Consider the following 22512-nt stretch of genomic DNA (forward strand, 5'->3'; position numbering starts at 1 on the left):
CAATTCCTACAAATAAATACAATGAAATAAACTAACTAAAGTACAAAAAATAAAAAAGAACTAAGTTACAAAACATAAAAAAATATTTACAAACATTAGAAAAATATTACAACAATTTTAAACTAATTACACCTACTCTAAGCCCCTAATAAAATAACAATAAGCTGTTCCGATCAGCCAATAGAATGCAAGCTCAATCTGATTGGCTAATCGGATCAGCCAATCGGATTGAACTTGATTCTGATTGGCTGATTCCATCAGCCAATCAGAATTTTCCTACCTTAATTCCGATTGGCTGATAGAATCCTATCAGCCAATCGGAATTCGACGGATGCCATCTTGGATGACGTCATTTAAAGGAACCATCATTCGGCGAGTAGGCGTCGGTAGAAGAGGATGTTCCGCGTCGGCTGGAAGATGATGGCTCCGGAAGAAAGAAGATTGAAGATGCTGCTTCATAGAAGACTTCATCCCGATGATGGACTTCTTCAGCGCCCGCTTGGATCAAGACTTCAGCCCGATGATGGATTTCTTCAGCCGCCGCTTGGATCCAGACTTCAGCCCGAGGATGGACGTCACTCTTCAGCCCCCCGCTTGGGCTTGGATCAAGACTTCGGACCCTCTTCTGGACCGATCGGTGAACCCGGTGAGGTGAAGACAAGGTAGGAAGATCTTCAGGGGCTTAGTGTTAGGTTTATTTAAGGAGGGTTTGGGTTAGATTAGGGGTATGTGGGTGGTGGGTTGTAATGTTGGGGGGGTATTGTATGGGTTTTTTTTTACAGGCAAAAGAGCTGAATTCTTGGGGCATGCCCCGCAAAGGGCCCTTTTCAGGGCTGGTAAGGTAAAAGAGCTTTTCTATTTTAATTTTAGAATAGGGTAGGGCATTTTTTTATTTTGGGGGTCTTTGTTATTTTATTAGGGGGCTTAGAGTAGGTGTAATTAGTTTAAAATTGTTGTAATATTTTTCTAATGTTTGTAAATATTTTTTTATTTTTTGTAACTTAGTTCTTTTTTATTTTTTGTACTTTAGTTAGTTTATTTCATTGTATTTATTTGTAGATATTGTATTTAATTAATTTATTGATAGTGTAGTGTTAGGTTTAATTGTAGATAATTGTAGGTATTTTATTTAATTAATTTATTGATAGTGTAGTGTTAGGTTTAATTGTAACTTAGGTTAGGATTTATTTTACAGGTAATTTTGTAATTATTTTAACTATTTTAGCTATTAAATAGTTCTTAACTATTTAATAGCTATTGTACCTGGTTAAAATAATTACAAAGTTGCCTGTAAAATAAATATAAATCCTAAAATAGCTATAATATAATTATAATTTATATTGTAGCTATATTAGGGTTTATTTTACAGGTAAGTATTTAGCTTTATATAGGAATAATTTATTTAATAAGAGTTAATTTATTTCGTTAGATTTAAATTATATTTAACTTAGGGGGGTGTTAGGGTTAGACTTAGCTTTAGGGGTTAATCCATTTATTACAGTAGCGGCAAGATTCGGTCGGCAGATTAGGGGTTAATAATTGAAGTTAGGTGTCGGCGATGTTAGGGAGGGCAGATTAGGGGTTAATACTATTTATTATAGGGTTATTGAGGTGGGAGTGAGGCGGATTAGGGGTTAATAACTTTATTATAGTAGCGGTGCGGTCTGCTCGGCAGATTAGGGGTTAATAAGTATAGGCAGGTGGAGGCGACATTGAGGGGGGCAGATTAGGGGTTAATAAATATAATATAGGGGTCGGCGGTGTTAGGGGCAGCAGATTAGGGGTACATAAGGATAACGTAGGTGGTGGCGCTTTGCGGTCGGCAGATTAGGGGTTAATTATTGTAGGTAGTTGGTGGCGACGTTGTGGGGGGCAGGTTAGGGGTTAATAAATATAATATAGGGGTCGGCGGTGTTAGGGGCGGCAGATTAGGGGTACATAAGTATAACGTAGGTGGCGGTCGGCAGATTAGGGGTTAAAAAAATTTAATAGAGTGGCGGCGATGTGGGGGGACCTCGGTTTAGGGGTACATAGGTAGTTTATGGGTGTTAGTGTACTTTAGAGCACAGTAGTTAAGAGCTTTATAAACCAGCGTTAGCCCAGAAAGCTCTTAACTACTGACTTTTTTCTGCGGCTGGAGTTTTGTCGTTAGATTTCTAACGCTCACTTCAGCCACGACTCTAAATACCGGCGTTAGAAAGATCCCATTGAAAAGATAGGATACGCAAATGACGTAATGGGATCTGCGGTATGGAAAAGTCGCGGCTGGAAAGTGAGCGTTAGACCCTTTCCTGACTGACTCCAAATACCAGAGGGCGGTAAAAACCAGCGTTAGGAGCCTCTAACGCTGGTTTTCACGGCTACCGCCCAACTCTAAATCTAGGCCTTAAGGTTTATTTTATAGGTAAGTATTTAGTTTTAAATAGGAATTATTTAGTTAATAATAGGAATTTTATTTAGATTTATTTAAATTATATTAAAGTTAGGGGGGCTTAGGGTTAGACTTAGATTTAGGGGTTAATAACTTTAGTATAGTGGCGGCGACATTGGGGGCGGCAGATTAGGGGTTAATAAATGTAGGTAAGTGTAGGCAATGTTAGGGATGGCAGATTAGGGGTTAATAATATTTAACTAATGTTTGCGAGGCGGGAGTGTGGCAGTTTAGGGGTTAATATATTTATTATAGTGGCGGCGATCTCCGGTTCGGCAGATTAGGGGTTACAAAATTTATTTTAGTGTTTTTGCGATGTGGGGGGCCTCGGTTTAGGGGTTAATAAGTAGTTTATGGGTGTTAGTGTACTTTTTAGCACTTTAGTTAAGAGTTTTATGCTACAGCGTTTTAGTGTAAAACTCTTAACTACTGACTTTAAAATGTGGTACCAGTCTTGACAGGAGAGGGTCTACCGCTCACTTTTTGGCAGACTCGTAATACCGGCGCTATGAAAGTCCCATTGAAAAAGAGGATACGCAATTTACGTAAGTGGATTTGCGGTATTTCCAAGTCTGGCCGAAAAAGTGAGCGGTACACCTGTACCTTCAAGACTCGTAATACCAGCAGGCGTTAAAAAGCAGCATTGGGACTGGCCAACGCTGCTTTTTAAGCCTAACGCAAGACTCGTAATCTAGACGAATGTGATATCTACAAAGGAATAAACACTTTTACTAATATATCCTGAGTGCTTTTGGTGATGCTAGATGTAATATTGAATTTCTTTTTATATTTTTATCCTTATTTACAAAAAAATCTAAGCAACCTTATTTTTTTAAACTTTAAATAAAGTTGAATTTATTAAATAATCAGAAATGTTTATGTATAGCTCAGAACGCTCTGGATTCCATATGGTTAACAAAATGCTAAATAGATTATTCACTAGACACCTAACTTTTTGATGGGAAGTACAACCAAGTCTATAGCAGAGGGAATGCTAATTGACTATATAACTTTTGTAATTCTTTATAAAACAACAATTATGCATAAGTGTTATTTAATTTATCTACTTCTTTCCTGATTTTTAGCCCATCTTATTGTTTCTGTTTTCAATGACATAGAATTGGGACATGTGGTTTAGAAAAGAAATGACAATTTTATAACAGAAACTTAAAATACAATTTTGTTGTGTTTTATCAAGTAGTAGGTTTATAATGCCCTCTATTCTATAATAAAGTACCATAGTTCAAGGCGGGTAAAGAGTGAGGTGGCTTTTTACCATAATCTAGCATAGGATAAGAAAAGGCTTAGCAAGTAAATATCTACAATCACCCATTTTCAGCATTCCTGTGGTTGTTTAAATAGCATAGTTATGCAGTTCTAAGTTTAGCCTGTCAGCTGTACAGTTTAGCACTACAAGAGAAAAGCAATACAAGGGGCACATTTTCATTAGAAAGTTAAAATATTTTGTAAAGATTCAATTTGCTAAAATGTAGGAAGTATCACATATGTATACTACAGCTGCATTATTGCTAATTCTTGTACAGTTAGCCACTTGTGTCTGCTTTTTGTAATAAATAATTACATCTTAGAGGATTCTGTAGAGCAGGGGTGGGCAGACGTTTGTAAGACAAGGGCTAATTTTATTACAAGTGACGTGGTCACCTAATGAAATATGATTGTTGGGCAGTTTATTGGGACATAAATTCCTTTAACTTTTGTTTGCATAATTCGCTGTTTAACGGATAATCTTTATCAAAACTTTCTTGCATACTTTTAAAATGTCTTTCAACATTTCTTTTTTTTTGGAAGTGCCACACTTGGATGGCATATAAAAAACAAACATTTTGCATTCACCAATGTGAAGAAAAACTCTTCTTCCCATTTTATATTAAAATTGTCTTTCATTTCTTGGCATTTGTTTCTGACATTCCACTCTTTTAATATAATAAAATGTACCACACTCCTCAGTGTACTACTGTAGTACTGTACTGCCAAGCTAGCTTTGAGGTGCGCAGACGGGGAAGCAAGTACATTTTCCTCTGCAGGAGGCCTCAGTAAAAAACATAGACATGGACCTTCTGGTTGCCACAAATAGGACCTGCTGGCTAAAAAAATTATTTTTGCTACAAATAGGACCTGCTGGCTGAAAATTATATTTTTACCACAAATAGGACCTGCTGGCTGAAAATTGTATTCTTGCTACAAATAGGACCTGCTGGCTGAAAATTGTATTCTTGCCACAAATAGGACCTGCTGGCTGAAAATTGTATTTTTGCCACAAATAGGACCTGCTGGCTGAAAATTGTATTCTTGCCACAAAAAGGACCTGCTGGCTGAAAATTATATTTTTGCCACAAATAGGACCTGCTGGCTGAAAATTGTATTTTTGCTACAAATAGGACCTGCTGGCTGAATTTTTTTTTTTTTTGCTACAAATAGGACCTGCTGGCTGAAAATTATATTTTTGCTACAAATAGGACCTGCTAGCTGAAAATGTTATTTTTCAGACAAATAGGACCTGCTGGCTGAAAATTGTATTTTTGACACAAATAATACAGCTTTTAAAACCAGCCGCACTCTTTAACAAATACAGCCACGCTCTGACTTTACTTACTGCGAGAGCTCTCTCTTCACGTCACGCTGGGAGCGTCAAACAACTGTATCTGTGTACCGTGCCTGCGTATGATAAGTAGTCTCACAATCAAGATGGCTCGAGACTCATTCTAAAAAGTATTTTTTTTTTTATATTGAGATATTTTTTTTTGCACATTACAGTATATATGACCAATTACAGTAAAAGTAAACGTACAAATTTTGTTCTGGTTAGGAGAGATCAGTGTGTAAATATTAAAGACAATACCCAGCTTTAGTGTTAACAATATAAGAATATTAACTAGGCTAGGGCACTAGTCATAGACATTATACAGCTCCTAATGATAACAAATGATCAGGTGGCAGTAGTAGGGTCTTATAAACAAAGATAAAACATCATTTTCTAGTATAAATTAGGAATAAGGTAACTACTGCTCTGGCCACTCATGGACCAGGAAACTCAAAAAGAAGAATAGTACTTGGTAGTTATGTAATGACCTCTCTTGACCATTTGATGAATATATGACACTAAATATAAATACCTTTCAATATTTCAAATAACAAAGTTTTTGTAAAAACGCTAAAAAAAGGTATATTGAAAAAGAACAGAAATTTCACAATCTGAGAAATTGTATTATTAAACACATAATGAAAAACTAGACTTAATAAATAAACTAATAGGATGCAAGGGACACTCTTAGACCTGAAGATAATATATAGCCTATGAGTTATCTATGAAAAATACAGAGACCTAGTTTAGTCCATTTATTCACAGGAACATATGAGCGCCTATCTAGGATCACTGTATGTGAAGGTAAGCTCCTATGACCAAAAAGGGAGTTATAGAGGGTCAGTGAACTTAGGAAAATAAAATAGTAAGTCTTCTAGGACCAAATAATTAAATGTCTATGGATAATTAAATAAGTTCTAAAATTTGTATGTATAACAAACCCTATATTACCATGTGACACCGGGTCCTTGAAATGCAGTTTTATAGGAAAATAGCTGAAAAAAGTAAGATAGCCTATGCATTATAATGATTGCATAATATGCTGTCTCGGCCGCAGACAACACAATGTACTTTTAAGGTACAATGGCATACATCAACAGGATATTAAGATGGGGTTCTAATTATTAGGGATCTAGATGAGATATCAATTTATCGGTCTGTAGTAAGCTATTTTATATATGGGAACCTAAATGAACCTATTATACTTAATATTTAGAAGGCTTAATTCTGCTTCTATCCACTTGCTGGGGCTTAGTCGGTTATGTTATAAAAACACAGCTTTTTTATCAGTTGGGCTAGTCTGTAAATATGTATCTACAGGGGAAATTTTATTGGGAGCACATAGTGATCCCTTAAGTTTCAACTGACATCAACACTAGTGAGATAAGTATCTTTATAGATCCCGTGACCTTCGGCATATAACTGGATCTAAAATAATAAACTACAGTTTCAACTATCTATGTGAAAAGACAAATGTATGTAATGGCAGGTAAAACCAGAAATAAAAAAAACTTGTGTTTTTCTAGCGATGTTGTAGGACAATAAGCAAACAAGAAACATCTATTAGTAAAAACTAAAACTTGGACTAGGATACATAAAAAAAATAGCTGTAAAAGGTAATCGTAGCATATTTGGTGTCCATAGTCCCCAATATTTAAACCCTGAAGTCATCATCTAGGTACAGTAGATCAACAAAGAGAGTCCTTATAAATTAGGTAATTATATGACTGAATCCGTGATTCCCACACAAAGTTGTAGAACAATAGACAGCATAATAATTCCAACTAAAACTACATGTAAAAAAAAAAGCTGCAAAGAAGAGCCATAGCATGATTGGAGCCCATGTTCCCTATTATTCGAGCTGGTAGGCCGTCATCAAGACATAATATTTCAGCTATGATAAGCATAATTGCAGTAATAGCATGACTGAAAACAAAAAATTCAGTGCGTGGGATCAAAGTAGGTTATCAAGCATGTGTGAGCAAGATTTCTTACGGTATGTTCCTGGCTAGTTCAGCCAACTCCAGCTTTATTTTTTCTGTTAGCACTGTGATGCTCAACTCGCCCCCACCATATCGGCATGTAGAACAGATTTCTAGTGTAAATATCACCAAGTTGATGAGCATTACCGGACCTCTGAAATCCAAGGAGTCTCCATGTGGCTTGAATAAATGTCTGATTAGAAGTGATTGATTGTCTTGTCAAGCTGAAGGGTAAGAGTCTGTCTCTATCAGACACTCTGTGCACTGAGGAGACACATCGGTGAGAGCTAGTTGGGCCATCTTGTTGCACATTTGATCTACCTTTGGTGGAGAGTTAGTCTGTGTTATGTCGTCTGGGCTAACTTCAGATCTCTCGGCAGGGACGATGAGCACCTGAGGTGGAGTTAGGGCAGACCTCTGCTGTAGAATAGATGGTGGGTTTATGGAGAACCATTCGGCAATTAGTTTATGTAGACTCTGAAAATGATCGTCATGTAGCTTAAGCACTGCTTTCTCTAACGCTTGTCCTTCCATGTCATATATTGGTCAGAGTGTAAGTAATGGTAAAGGCAGTTAGGCTTGGTTTTGTGTGGTTGGGTCGAGTGTCTTTTTCAGTATGCATCATCCATAGTTTATTCACACAAATGGAAAGAACAGATAAATATCCTATTATAGGATCCCTTGACCCCGGTAGTGGGGGTGGGGGTGGGGTAAAGATGCGGCAGCTCCAGACCTGCGTTCCATGGTTCCCACAAGACTTACTATATGTATTAATCCTGCTGTGTAGTTGCAATAGCTTGCAAGATGGCTTCCAGGCCCGTGGAAAGGTTTGTCACACAGCTGTCTCAAAGAACATAGGTGAAAACATAGTCAAGACATCTGCTCTTGAGGTATATCAGAACTCGAACAACACACAGGTTCAGTCTGACAAATTAGTGGGATATTTTGTAAATTTGCTATGGGCAATCTGCAAGAAAATTGCTTAATCTCAGAGAGCTTCACTAAGACACGTCTTGCTGCTTTGAGAGTAGGCTCCGCCTCTACAAAGTAATTTTATTGGCTGTCAGGTTGATTAGGTGGCAGGTCCTGTAACCAAAGCTGGGGCAGTGAGTTCAGCTACAGCCGGGTTGAGCATGCTGAAGTACAGTGCCCATACCTCCATCATAGACTCAGAGCCAGGCCCGGTGCTTGGCATAAGGCAGGTTAGGCAGCTGCCTTAGGTCGCTTCAGTAGAATGGCGCAAAATTAGAGAAACAACATTGTGATTTTTTTTTTACATTTTGCTGTTACAAGCATTAATGCTCCAGTACTTCAGCGCCAGTCATGTTCCTAACCTGTCACAGCATCAGGAACATGACCGGAGAGGAAAAGGGAGGAGCCAGCCAGCAGCAGTCATAGCTAGGAAGAGAGCTCAGCGGGAAGACAGCGGGAAGACAGGCAGGAGCGCAACAGGCAGAGGCAGCTATTTGAACACACAAGATCTAGGAATCGGGTAAGTTTGCCTCTGGTGTGTATATGCAATGGCACAGGACAGACAGTGCTAAGGAAGTAGCAGGACAGGATTGATTTAAAGTAAGTAGTAGTTAACTAAACTACCATGCTGTCGCTGTGTTCAGAAACTACTGATATATGCTCTATATACCGTGCATGCTCAGAGTCAGCACAATATATAAAGCATATCTGTGGTTAAGAAGTTTCTGAACGGAGCATGGTGGTTTAGTTAGTAGGAGTTACATGCAGCTGCTTCTTCTTGTTACAGTGACTGAGGCTCGGCTGCAGACTGCTTGTTTCCCACTCCCCTGTGACTTAACAGTTGTGATCCATGATGAAAGCTGCTGGGCATAGCAGATTACAGGATCGTTAGGGTGAACGGTCTATGTTTTTGTTTTGTGCCTGCAATAAATCAACTCCCTCCCCTACACTTTGCCCTCATGCAGCAGCACTTGGACAGTGTGTGAGTCGGAAGGATAAGCTGACAAACAAGAGCTGCAAGGTTAGAAGAGAGTCAGGAGGAATGTCTCGGTTATTTAACACTTTGTATGGCTGTGTGCAAGGCTTTATACATTCTCTTCCAGCCTTCCCTCTTTAATTTTATCTCTCTGCTCTGACCAACTAACCCCTCTCACCTTTCCCCCTTCCTGATTATTAATGTGGCCAGTGGCCAGTGTTCCTTGAGCTGTAAAGTGCAAGCCTGTCCCATTATATCTTTTAGCTTAAGAGGTCTGTTTTCTCACCTTTTTTTTTTGTCAAACTGGCAGATATCACTATTTTGAAGTAAACGTTTTATTGTATTGAATTAAATGCTAGTATGTGTGTGTATAATTAATATTATAGACATATACCTGGTTCCTAGATTTACTACATCACATGATATATACAGTACTGTGTATGCGTGTGTCTTCTTAAAATAAACTTTATATAACAAAAAAAGTTTGTAGTGGCTACCATTTATATATTTAATGGGTGGGACCATCTGGGGGACGTGGCTTTATTTAAAGGGTGGAGTCTAGCACCCCACCATCTTTAAAATTCACCATCCGCCACTGCTTTGATATAATATAGAGAAGAAACAACAAATTATTTTTACATTAGAAATGTCATTATTTAGACAAGGCTCAAAAGGCAGTATATGCAAACACTTTTTTTTTTTTGCAACATAGCCATAGTTTATGTGATGTCCGAATAACATTTACATTTAGGAAACATGACATACTGGGACATTATTTTAAGTTGATCATTTTTTTTAATAGTCATCTTGTTAGATCATGATGATGGAACAAGCACTGCAAAATGTCTGCAATACCAGGCAGGAGCGCTGGTACTTCATGAAACCTAATATAAATGTAAAGCCCTTTTCTTTCATGTAATTAGCAAGAGTCCATGAGCTAGTGACGTATGGGATATACATTCCTACCAGGAGGGGCAAAGTTTCCCAAACCTCAAAATGCCTATAAATACACCCCTCACCACACCCACAAATCAGTTTTACAAACTTTGCCTCCTATGGAGGTGGTGAAGTAAGTTTGTGCTAGATTCTACGTTGATATGCGCTCCACAGCAGGTTGGAGCCCGATTTTTTTTCTGTTTCCGGCGTCATACGTGTCGCCGGAAGTTGCGTCATTTTTGACGTTTTTTGTGCCAAAAGTGTCGGCGTTCCAGATGTGGCGTCATTTTGGCGCCAAAAGCATTTAGGCGCCAAATAATGTGGGCGTCTTTTTTGGCGCTAAAAAATATGGGCGTCACTATTGTCTCCACATTATTTAAGTCTCATTATTTATTGCTTCTGGTTGCTAGAAGCTTGTTCACTGGCATTTTTTCCCATTCCTGAAACTGTCATTTAAGGAATTTGATCAATTTTGCTTTATATGTTGTTTTTTCTATTACATATTGCAAGATGTCCCAGATTGATACTGAGTCAGAAGATACTTCTGGAAAAACGCTGCCTGGTGCTGGATCGACCAAAGTTAAGTGTATCTGCTGTAAACTTGTGGTATCTGTTCCTCCAGCTGTTGTTTGTAATGAATGTCATGACAAACTTGTTAATGCAGATAATATTTCCTTTAGTAATGTTACATTACCTGTTGCTGTTCCGTCAACATCTAATTCTCAGAGTGTTCCTGTTAACATAAGAGATTTTGTTTCTAAATCCATTAAGAAGGCCATGTCTGTTATTCCTCCTTCTAGTAAACGTAAAAGGTCTTTTAAAACTTCTCATTTTTCAGATGAATTTTTAAATGAACATCATCATTCTGATTCTGATAATGGTTCCTATGGTTCAGAGGATTCTGTTTCAGAGGTTGATGCTGATAAATCTTCATATTTATTCAAAAGGGAATTTATTCGTTCTTTACTTAAAGAAGTCTTAATTGCATTAGAAATAGAGGATTCTGGTCCTCTTGATACTAAATCTAAATGTTTAAATAAGGTTTTTAAATCTCCTGTAGTTATTCCAGAAGTTTTTCCTGTTCCTGATGCTATTTCTGAAGTAATCTCCAGGGAATGGAATAATTTGGGTAATTCATTTACTCCTTCTAAACGTTTTAAGCAATTATATCCTGTGCCAGCTGACAGATTAGAGTTTTGGGACAAAATCCCTAAAGTTGATGGGGCTATCTCTACTCTTGCTAAACGTACTACTATTCCTACGGCAGATAGTACTTCCTTTAAGGATCCTTTAGATAGGAAGATTGAATCCTTTCTAAGAAAAGCTTACTTATGTTCAGGTAATCTTCTTAGACCAGCTATATCTTTAGCGGATGTTGCTGCAGCTTCAACTTTTTGGTTAGAAGCTTTAGCGCAACAAGTAACAGATCATAATTCTTATAGCATTGTTAATCTTCTTCAACATGCTAATAACTTTATTTGTGATGCCATCTTTGATATCATTAGAGTCTATGTCAGGTATATGTCTCTAGCTATTTTAGCTAGAAGAGCTTTATGGCTTAAAACTTGGAATGCTGATATGTCTTCTAAGTCAACTTTGCTTTCCCTTTCTTTCCAGGGTAATAAATTATTTGGTTCTCAGTTGGATTCTATTATCTCAACTGTTACTGGAGGGAAAGGAACTTTTTTACCACAGGATAAAAAATCTAAAGGTAAATTTAGGTCTAATAATCGTTTTCGTTCCTTTCGTCACAATAAGGAACAAAAGCCTGATCCTTCACCCACAGGAGCGGTATCAGTTTGGAAACCATCTCCAGTCTGGAATAAATCCAAGCCTTTTAGAAAACCAAAGCCAGCTCCCAAGTCCACATGAAGGTACGGCCCTCATTCCAGCCCAGCTGGTAGGGGGCAGATTACATTTTTTCAAAGAAATTTGGATCAATTCAATTCACAATCTTTGGATTCAGAACATTGTTTCAGAAGGGTACAGAATTGGCTTCAAGATAAGGCCTCCTGCAAAGAGATTTTTTCTTTCCCGTGTCCCAGTAAATCCAGCGAAAGCTCAAGCATTTCTGAAATGTGTTTCAGATCTAGAGTTGGCTGGAGTAATTATGCCAGTTCCAGTTCTGGAACAGGGGCTGGGGTTTTATTCAAATCTCTTCATTGTACCAAAGAAGGAGAATTCCTTCAGACCAGTTCTGGATCTAAAAATATTGAATCGTTATGTAAGGATACCAACATTCAAAATGGTAACTATAAGGACTATCCTGCCTTTTGTTCAGCAAGGGCATTATATGTCCACAATAGATTTACAGGATGCATATCTGCATATTCCGATTCATCCAGATCACTATCAGTTTCTGAGATTCTCTTTCCTAGACAAGCATTACCAGTTTGTGGCTCTGCCGTTTGGCCTAGCAACAGCTCCAAGAATTTTTACAAAGGTTCTCGGTGCCCTTCTGTCTGTAATCAGAGAACAGGGTATTGTGGTATTTCCTTATTTGGACGATATCTTGGTACTTGCTCAGTCTTCACATTTAGCAGAATCTCATACGAATCGACTTGTGTTGTTTCTTCAAGATCATGGTTGGAGGATCAATTTACCGAAAAGTTCATTGATTCCTCAGACAAGGGTAACCTTTTTAGGTTTCCAGATAGATTCAGTGTCCATGACTCTGTCTCTGACAGACAAGAGACGTCTAAAATTGATCTCAGCTTTTCGAAACCTTCAATCACAATCATTCCCTTTGGTAGCCTTATGCATGGAAATTCTAGGTCTTATGACTGCTGCATCGGACGCGATCCCCTTTGCTCGTTTTCACATGCGACCTCTTCAGCTCTGTATGCTGAACCAGTGGTGCAGGGATTACACAAAGATATCTCAATTAATATCTTTAAAACCGATTGTACGACACTCTCTGACGTGGTGGACAGATCACCATCGATTAGTTCAGAGGGCTTCTTTTGTTCTTCCGACCTGGACTGTAATTTCAACAGATGCAAGTCTGACAGGTTGGGGAGCTGTTTGGGGGTCTCTGACAGCACAAGGGGTTTGGGAATCTCAGGAGGTGAGATTACCAATCAATATTTTGGAACTCCGTGCAATTTTCAGAGCTCTTCAGTCATGGCCTCTTCTAAAGAGAGAATCGTTCATTTGTTTTCAGACAGACAATGTCACAACTGTGGCATACATCAATCATCAAGGAGGGACTCACAGTCCTCTGGCTATGAAAGAAGTATCTCGAATACTGGTATGGGCGGAATCCAGCTCCTGTCTAGTTTCTGCGGTTCATATCCCAGGTATAGACAATTGGGAAGCGGATTATCTCAGTCGCCAAACGTTACATCCGGGCGAATGGTCTCTTCACCCAGATGTATTTCTTCAGATTGTTCAAATGTGGGGACTTCCAGAAATAGATCTGATGGCTTCTCATCTAAACAAGAAACTTCCCAGGTATCTGTCCAGATCCAGGGATCCTCAGGCGGAAGCAGTGGATGCATTGTCACTTCCTTGGAAGTATCATCCTGCCTATCTCTTTCCGCCTCTAGTTCTTCTTCCAAGAGTAATTTCCAAGATTCTGAAGGAATGCTCGTTTGTTCTGCTGGTGGCTCCAGCATGGCCTCACAGGTTTTGGTATGCGGATCTTGTCCGGATGGCCTCTTGCCAACCGTGGACTCTTCCGTTAAGACCAGACCTTCTTTCACAAGGTCCTTTTTTCCATCAGGATCTCAAATCCTTAAATTTAAAGGTATGGAGATTGAACGCTTGATTCTTAGTCAAAGAGGTTTCTCTGACTCTGTGATTAATACTATGTTACAGGCTCGTAAATCTGTATCTAGGAAGATATATTATAGAGTCTGGAAGACTTACATTTCTTGGTGTCTTTCTCATCATTTTTCCTGGCATTCTTTTAGAATTCCGAGAATTTTACAGTTTCTTCAGGATGGTTTGGATAAAGGTTTGTCTGCAAGTTCCTTGAAAGGACAAATCTCTGCTCTTTCTGTTCTTTTTCACAGAAAGATTGCTAATCATCCTGATATTCATTGTTTTGTACAAGCTTTGGTTCGTATAAAACCTGTCATTAAGTCAATTTCTCCTCCTTGGAGTTTGAATTTGGTTCTGGGGGCTCTTCAAGCTCCTCTGTTTGAACCTATGCATTCGTTGGACATTAAATTACTTTCTTGGAAAGTTTTGTTTCTTTTGGCCATCTCTTCTGCTAGAAGAGTTTCTGAATTATCTGCTCTTTCTTGTGAGTCTCCTTTTCTGATTTTTCATCAGGATAAGGCTGTGTTGCAAACTTCTTTTAAATTTTTACCTAAGGTTATGAATTCTAACAACATTAGTAGAGAAATTGTGGTTCCTTCATTATGTCCTAATCCTAAAAATTCTAAGGAGAAATCATTGCATTCTTTGGATGTAGTTAGAGCTTTGAAATATTATGTTGAAGCTACTAAGAATTTCCGAAAGACTTCTAGTATATTTGTTATCTTTTCCGGTTCTAGGAAAGGTCAGAAGGCCTCTGCCATTTCTTTGTCATCTTGGTTAAAATCTTTAATTCATCATGCCTATGTCGAGTCGGGTAAAACTCCGCCTCAGAGGATTACAGCTCATTCTACTAGGTCAGTTTCTACTTCCTGGGCGTTTAGGAATGAAGCTTCGGTTGATCAGATTTGCAAAGCAGCAACTTGGTCTTCTTTGCATACTTTTACTAAATTCTACCATTTTGATGTGTTTTCTTCTTCTGAAGCAGTTTTTGGTAGAAAAGTACTTCAGGCAGCTGTTTCAGTTTGATTCTTCTGCTTATAATTTCAGTTTTTTTCATTATAAGATTTAAACTTTATTTTGGGTGTGGATTATTTTCAGCGGAATTGGCTGTCTTTATTTTATCCCTCCCTCTCTAGTGACTCTTGCGTGGAAGATCCACATCTTGGGTATTCATTATCCCATACGTCACTAGCTCATGGACTCTTGCTAATTACATGATAGAAAACATAATTTATGTAAGAACTTACCTGATAAATTCATTTCTTTCATATTAGCAAGAGTCCATGAGGCCCACCCTTTTTGTGGTGGTTATGATTTTTTTTGTATAAAGCACAATTATTCCAATTCCTTATTTTTTATGCTTTCGCACTTTTTTCTTATCACCCCACTTCTTGGCTATGCGTTAAACTGATTTGTGGGTGTGGTGAGGGGTGTATTTATAGGCATTTTGAGGTTTGGGAAACTTTGCCCCTCCTGGTAGGAATGTATATCCCATACGTCACTAGCTCATGGACTCTTGCTAATATGAAAGAAATGAATTTATCAGGTAAGTTCTTACATAAATTATGTTTTTGCCTTTATACCTACAATACACATACATAGGATAAACAGTATATTACCCTGATTTTAGTAATCTTTTGATTGCAATCGCTACTTAGGTGCCAATATACAAATACAGAAGATATTCAGTGTATGTTGCCTTAATGTAGTGATATTTGGTAATGATCACTGTTTAAATGCTAATAATAGCCTGTTACTTTAGTTATACTGCACATGACGGATAAGTGAATAAATGAATAAATATATACATTGAAGGATTTGTGAGTGTGTCACGAACAAATAATTTAATGTATAGGCGCTAGGCGCTGGCTGCTCTATACAGCTTATTCTCTTAAATTGGCCTGAATTTTCTTTATATAGATTGATTCTTGACAGGTTTTGATAGATCATATAGTACATAATTTCTGAGTTTGTTATGGTTTATCCCAGAGATTGCTGTTGACGTCAGTTTAGTTGCAGCTTAATGGAGTGCAAATAAAATGTACTTGGTATGGGGGTGGTCTGGAAGAGGTCAGGGATGTTGGTGGTATTGTCTGGGTTTTTTATGGTGTCGTGGGGGGGGGGGCGTTAAAATGCACCTTCGCCTGTGTAGATAAAATTCCATGCACCGGCCCTGCTCAGAGCCATAGCCGATTTCAAAAGTCTGCATAATAGAAAGATTTCTCACATCTAGAGCTGCTGCCTACCTGTGTGACATAGATACGATTTTAATTGGACTATCCATATATTGTGTAGTTCCTATGTTTTGATAGCACACATACAACTAGATTACGAGTTTTGTGCTAAACAGGGTGCAAAACTAGTGCCAAAAAAGTTCTGTTATTTCACTCTCCATAGCGCTGCCATTATGAGTTACTGAAAAACCTCCTTGTGCGTGAGATATGGTGGCTTTAAGCTCCATACCGCACAAAAGCCAAGGGCTGCTTTGACGTGCTTGTGCACACTTTTCCCCATAGACATCAATATGGAGAGAGTGTTAGAAAAAAAACTAACACCTGAAGTGTGGAATGGAAAATCTCCATAACGCAACTGCATTGATGTCTATGGGGAAAAAAAAAAGTTAAAACCTAACAGCCTAACATAAACTCCAAGTCTAAACACCCCTAATCCGCTGCCCCGACATTGCCGACACCTAAATAAAGTTATTAACCCCTAATCTGCCGCTCCCGACATCGCCGACACTAATAAAATTTATTAACCCCTACTATGCCACTCCCCGACACCGCCGACACTATAATACACACTATAATAAAGTTATTAACCCCTAAACCTCCTGCCTCCCACATCGCCGCCACTAAATAAACCTATTAACCCCTAAACCTCCGGCCCCCACATCGCCACCACTAAATAAACCTATTAACCCCTAAACCGCCGTCCCCCCACATTGCCAATGCTATAATAAAGTATTAACCCCTAAACCTCCAGACCCCCACATAGTAACTAATAAACTAAACCTATTAACCCCTAGACCACCGGCACCTTAACACATTGCAAAACACTAAATTTAAATATTAACCCCTAAAGCTAACACCCCCCTAACTTTAAATTAAAATTACAATATAACTATCTTTAAAAAAAAATAAAAACTTACCTGTGAAATAAAAATAAACTTAACATGAAACTATAAATTACCCTAACATAACTATTCTAATAAAATAAAAAATAGTACCAAATAAAAACCTAAACTACAAATTTAAAAAAACCTAGCACTAAGAATTTTTTTTAAAAAATCTACAATTACAAAAAACAATAAACACTAAATTATGAAAAATAAAAAACACTAAGCTTACAAAAAATAATAAATGAAATTATCAAAAATAAAAACAATTACACCTAAAATAAAAAAGCCCCCCAAAATAAAAACACCCCCTAACCTACAATAAACTACAAACTGCTCTTTTACCTGTAAAAAAAATACAAAGTCCCTGCAAAAGTAAAACCCACCACCCAACCAACGCCCCAAATAAAAAAAACCTGAATCTAAGAAATCCAAAACTACCCATTGCCCCTAAAGGGGCATTTGTATGGGCATTGCCCTTAAAAGGGCATTCAGCTCTTTTTCACTGCCCTTAAAAGGGCATTCAACTCTTTTCCAAGTGCCCATCCCTAATCTAAAAAAAACCCACCCAAAAAAATGTAAAAGAAACCTAACACTAACCCCAGAATATCTACTCATGGTTCCTGAAGTCCGGACATCCATCTTCATCCAGGCGGCAAGAAGTCTTCACTCAAGCGGCGACACCTTCATCCATCTTGCAACGTCTCCTATCTTCATCCCGGCTGAGCGGAGCAGAGCTATCCTGGAAGCCAAAGACATCCTGTGCGGAGCGTCCTCTTCATACGGTCACTGTTGTACACTATAGTTGAATGCAAAGTAGCCGTTTCAAAATGGCATACCTTGCATTCCTATTGGCTGATTTGATTCTTCTAATTCAAATCAGCCAATAGGATGAGAGCTTCTGAAATCCTTTTGGCTGTTCAAAACAGCCAATAGGATGAGAGCTACTGAAATCCTATTGGCTGGCGTTAATAACTTTATTATAGTGTTGGTGATGTCGGGGAGCAATGGTTTAGGGGTTAATATATTTAAATATTGTTGACGGTGTTGGTTGGCCTGCAGATTATGGGCTAATAGGTTTATTTAATAGTCGCGATGTGGGTGGGCAGCAGATTAAGGGTTAGTACGTTTAATATAGTGTTTGCGATGCGGGAGGATGGTGGTTTAAGGGTTAATAGGTAGTTTATGGATGTTAGTGTACTTTTTAACAGTTTAGTTATGAGTTTTGTGAAACATTTTTGTTTTGCAAAATCCATATCTACTGGTCTCAGATGGCGGTATGGATTGTGCCGGTTTAGGCTGTAACGCAAGCATTATAGCCGGACCGCACAACCTGTAATACCGGCGCTATGGAAATCCCACACAAAAACGTCATTTTTTTGCGTGTGGAATAATCGTTGCGTTACAGGTTAAAATGCTTGCGGTATAGATATACCGACATGACTCGTAATATGCGTTCCTGGCCATTACGCAGGAATTGCCATTTTTCAGCATTAAAAGCCGTACCGCAGCACTTGTAATCTAGCCGATATTGTTTTATTATCATATATAGGCTGCGATGGTTGATATAGGCGTCTAAATTGACATTAGATACAGACACAATTCTTCCCGTTTGTTTATATATACAAAATCCATTTTTGTGATAGCGCCCCTATCTAGACCTTAGGGTGTTTGTATTATTTTAGAGGATACACACTTTAGATACCTGATAAGAAGTAGCATTTATTAGCAAAAGTTATATTGATACAAATGCAGGATGACATTAATAAATTATATATCAATGTACATTTTCCAATTAGGAAAATTTAAACATTACAGAAATAGTAAATTAATTAAATAATACAAATAACTCTAAAGGGACAGTTGTCACCATTTTTAAAACTAGACATTCTCTTATTTTTATTGAGGGTCCTGCGTGTGTATGAGTTTAATTCCAAGAAAGAGTCATTTAGAGAAATAGGCAGTGACTAATACAGACCTCCCACATATTTATTCTAAATCTGGTCTATAATGGGTTAAGAAAGCCTAGATTCCACTATTTACAACAATTGACCTCCGGTCCTTGTAGGGTTAAACAAAGCTAGGTTAAAGGTCCATTACTGGAAACCCCTAGGATGGATGTATTGAAGCTCATGGGGACATCTACTTGTCCTTATGCCAATGGAAAAATACACCAGACAAAGAGCAGCAGTGAAATAGTATTATCTTTTAGATAACATGTGGCATCATGTAAGTCGTCCCCATATTAGATTGGTAAGAAAATGTTTAAAATATCAGTCCTGCTTCAGAAAATCAGGCAATGTTCCTCTGAATACCACACCTGAACCCCAGACATCAGCAGCTGTATTGCTAGAGACACAGGAGCTGATGATCTAAACCTTGTGGCACGGAGAGAAATCACACAAAATCTTTGAGGGCTTTTTCTCAGCATTATATTGTATTGTAGGTGTTGCTCCTTCATATCCAGAAGTCTGTTTAGCAACATAAACAGCTCACAAGGTAAAAATTGCCTTTTTAAAATTATTTTAGGGGACCTCACATTACTGCTAAGACTTGTTAGATCATCTTGCTAGACTGGAGAGCTATAAATCATCCACAGATCCACAGTGAGATCCACAGTGAGAAAGTGACAAATCTGTCTACATCTAGATTCTGCTACTATCCTTAATAGGACATAGAAGCAGGGCCGCCACTAGAAATTTTGGGGCCCCTGACTTAACCATTGATCAGGCCCCCCCCCCCTCCTTTGACGTGCAATTTTTGACCAAGTGACTAAAACGTATATATGCACTTTATTCTTAAGTGTCTATTTAAATTGGAATTGTTGTGAAGGTAGTGACATACAAACACACTCATACACTGAAACACACACACACACTCACACATAAGGATTCACATATAGCCACTCTAGCAGACACGCAAAGAAACACACTCAGACACAGAAACTCAGCCCTTGTTTACATTGACCTGACAAGTAATGAGGCAAACTACAGTTTTGTAAAAAAAGGAGATTTAGAAAACAAAATATGGAGTTCTGATTATATTTTTGCAAAGGAAGATGTCAACTAAATGATGACAACAGCATGCAGTGGCTGAAAGGAAGGGCCCTGAACTGCCTAAACAATAATTTAAAGGTTAAATGGTAGATTGGTGACTTCCGGAAAGGTCTTGTTAGTCTCAAAGTCTGTAGAAAGATGTGAATAATCAGTAGTACGGTCAAAATGTCCTAAAAAGGAACAGACAATGTTTATGTGCATAGTGGTTTAGTGCACACTCAGAAATCCTCTCAAATGCTAATACTTTACTCCTTGTAATAACAATTCCCATGCTCAATTAGCACTCTGCTGTAGTACCCACTGGTGGCTGCCAAAATGTAAAAAAAAATTATTATTTTTTTAGTTCTTGCCTCATGGGGCCCCCCTGGCCTGTTGGGCCCCTGACAGGAGTCACCCCTGTCACCCCCTGATGGGGGCCCTGCATAGAAGTGTGTTTTATTCTGCCACTGGTACTTACAGCATTCACTTGCATGCAGAGCATATTTCACTGCATATAATGTGCCATTCCTTGAAAACAACCTTATAAGAAAAAATCAAGTAGCTAATATAACTCTGATGTAGGTGTGCATATGTGTGTGTGTGTGTGTATATATATATATATACTGTATATATACATGTGTGTGTGTATATATATATATATATATATATATATATATATATATATATATATATATATATATATATATATATATATATATATACATGTGCGTGTGTATGGCAGTGATTGTCATGATTCTTATCCAGGCTGCCTGAGTATACTAGTATGTCAATGCATTTGCTTGTGGTATAACAGAGAAAAAGGGAGGAACCAGATGCATAGATACTCTATGAGAAATGGTTTACAACTAAGACAATATTTAGTTTACTTCTGTTATCAAACTTACTTTGTTCTATTGGTCTCTTTTGTTGAAAGTTAGTTCTTTTCCATGAAAGTATACCTAGGTAGACTCAGAACTGTGCTCATGACTTGAGCACTATATGGAAACTGTGTTTGCAACATCCTATATTATAAAAGACAAGAGTTTGTCTGAAGCCGTCATGCGCAGTTCAGACAAACTCTTGCCGCTGCACGCGCACCCTTGGCCAGCTGTTCGCACGCGCAACCCTTTGAGCCCCCCGTACGCGCACGCGAACCTTACCGCACACTCACAAAAGTGATTTGAGCCCCATTGTTTGTTAGCACTTTGATTAACCTTACCGCACACTCACAAAACTGAAGCACTTACCGCACACTCACAAAACTGAAGCACCTTACCGCACACTCACAAAACTGAAGCACTTTGATTTGAGCCCCCCGCACGCGCACGCGAACCTTTTGAGCCCTATTAGCCTACTAGCAATGCCCCCCGCACGCGCACGCGCACGCCAAACTTAGCCGTCTAGCAATGCGAACGCGCATGCGCACGCCAAGCCAACAACGTTAGCCTACCAACGCGCATGCGCACGCCAAGCCAACAACACACTTAGCCTCAATGCGCACGCCAAGCCAACAACATTAGCCGTCTAGCAATGCGAACGCGCATGCGCACGCCAAGCCAACAACGTTAGCCTACCAACGCGCATGCGCACGCCAAGCCAACAACACACTTAGCCTCAATGCGCACGCCAAGCCAACAACACACTTAGCCTCAATGCGCATGCGCACGCGCACGCGAACCCACGCGCACGCAACCCTAAATAAAAGCATCGCGAGCCATAATACATTGCGCATTTCTATTGCACTGGCAATGAGAAAGGTCTACATTTCAAAGCTCCGCAAAAAAAAAACACATTTAACCAAAAAACAAAAACCTCTTTACTTTACTATAAAAGAATTGGCTATTGAACCTCTTTACTTTAGTTTAAAATAATTGGGTCTTCAAATTTAATGCCCTCAGGAAAAAAATTACCTCAGGACTTATGCTGCGCATTTCTTTTGCACTGGCACTGACATTATTTGAAAGCTCTGCAATTAGCAAAAAAAACATATCTACATTTAACATAAAAAAAAAAAAAAAAAATTTAAACATTTGCTCTTTAGTTTAAAAAAAAATACCTCACATTTGCTCTTTAGTTTAAAAATTTTAGTTTAAAAAAAAAATTGTTGAAAAAAAAATTCCCTCAGGAAAAAATTTACCTCAGCACTTATGCAGAGAAAGGTCATTATTTGAAAGATCCGCAATTAGCAAAAAAAAAATATCTACATTTAAAAAAAAAAAAAAACTAATTAAAAATTTTATGACTTATGTATGTGCTACATAGTACATAGTCAAAAAAATACCTCACATTAGCTCTTTAGTTTACAATTTTTAGTTTAAACAAAAAATTGTTGAAAAAAAAATTCCCTCAGGACTTATGTATGTGCTACATAGCACATATTAAAAACAATTAGCTCACGACTTAGGACTTAGGACTTATGTATGTGCTAAATAGCACATACTAAAAAAAAAAACCTAGCACATACAAAACAAATATATGCTCATTTAAAATAAAACAAAAAAAAACATTATTAAGCTCAAAAAAGTGCTCAACACTGTGCTAACAGCACACACAAAATATATATTTTAGTTTTTTTTAAAAAAAGGAATAATAGCCTCTTACAAGAGCACAACACTGTGCTAACAGCACATACAAAAAAAAACAATAATAGCCTCATACAAGAGCCCAACACTGTGCTAACAGCACATACAAAAAA

Source organism: Bombina bombina, chromosome 6 (genome assembly GCF_027579735.1).
Source record: "Bombina bombina isolate aBomBom1 chromosome 6, aBomBom1.pri, whole genome shotgun sequence".
NCBI classification, from domain to species: domain Eukaryota; kingdom Metazoa; phylum Chordata; class Amphibia; order Anura; family Bombinatoridae; genus Bombina; species Bombina bombina.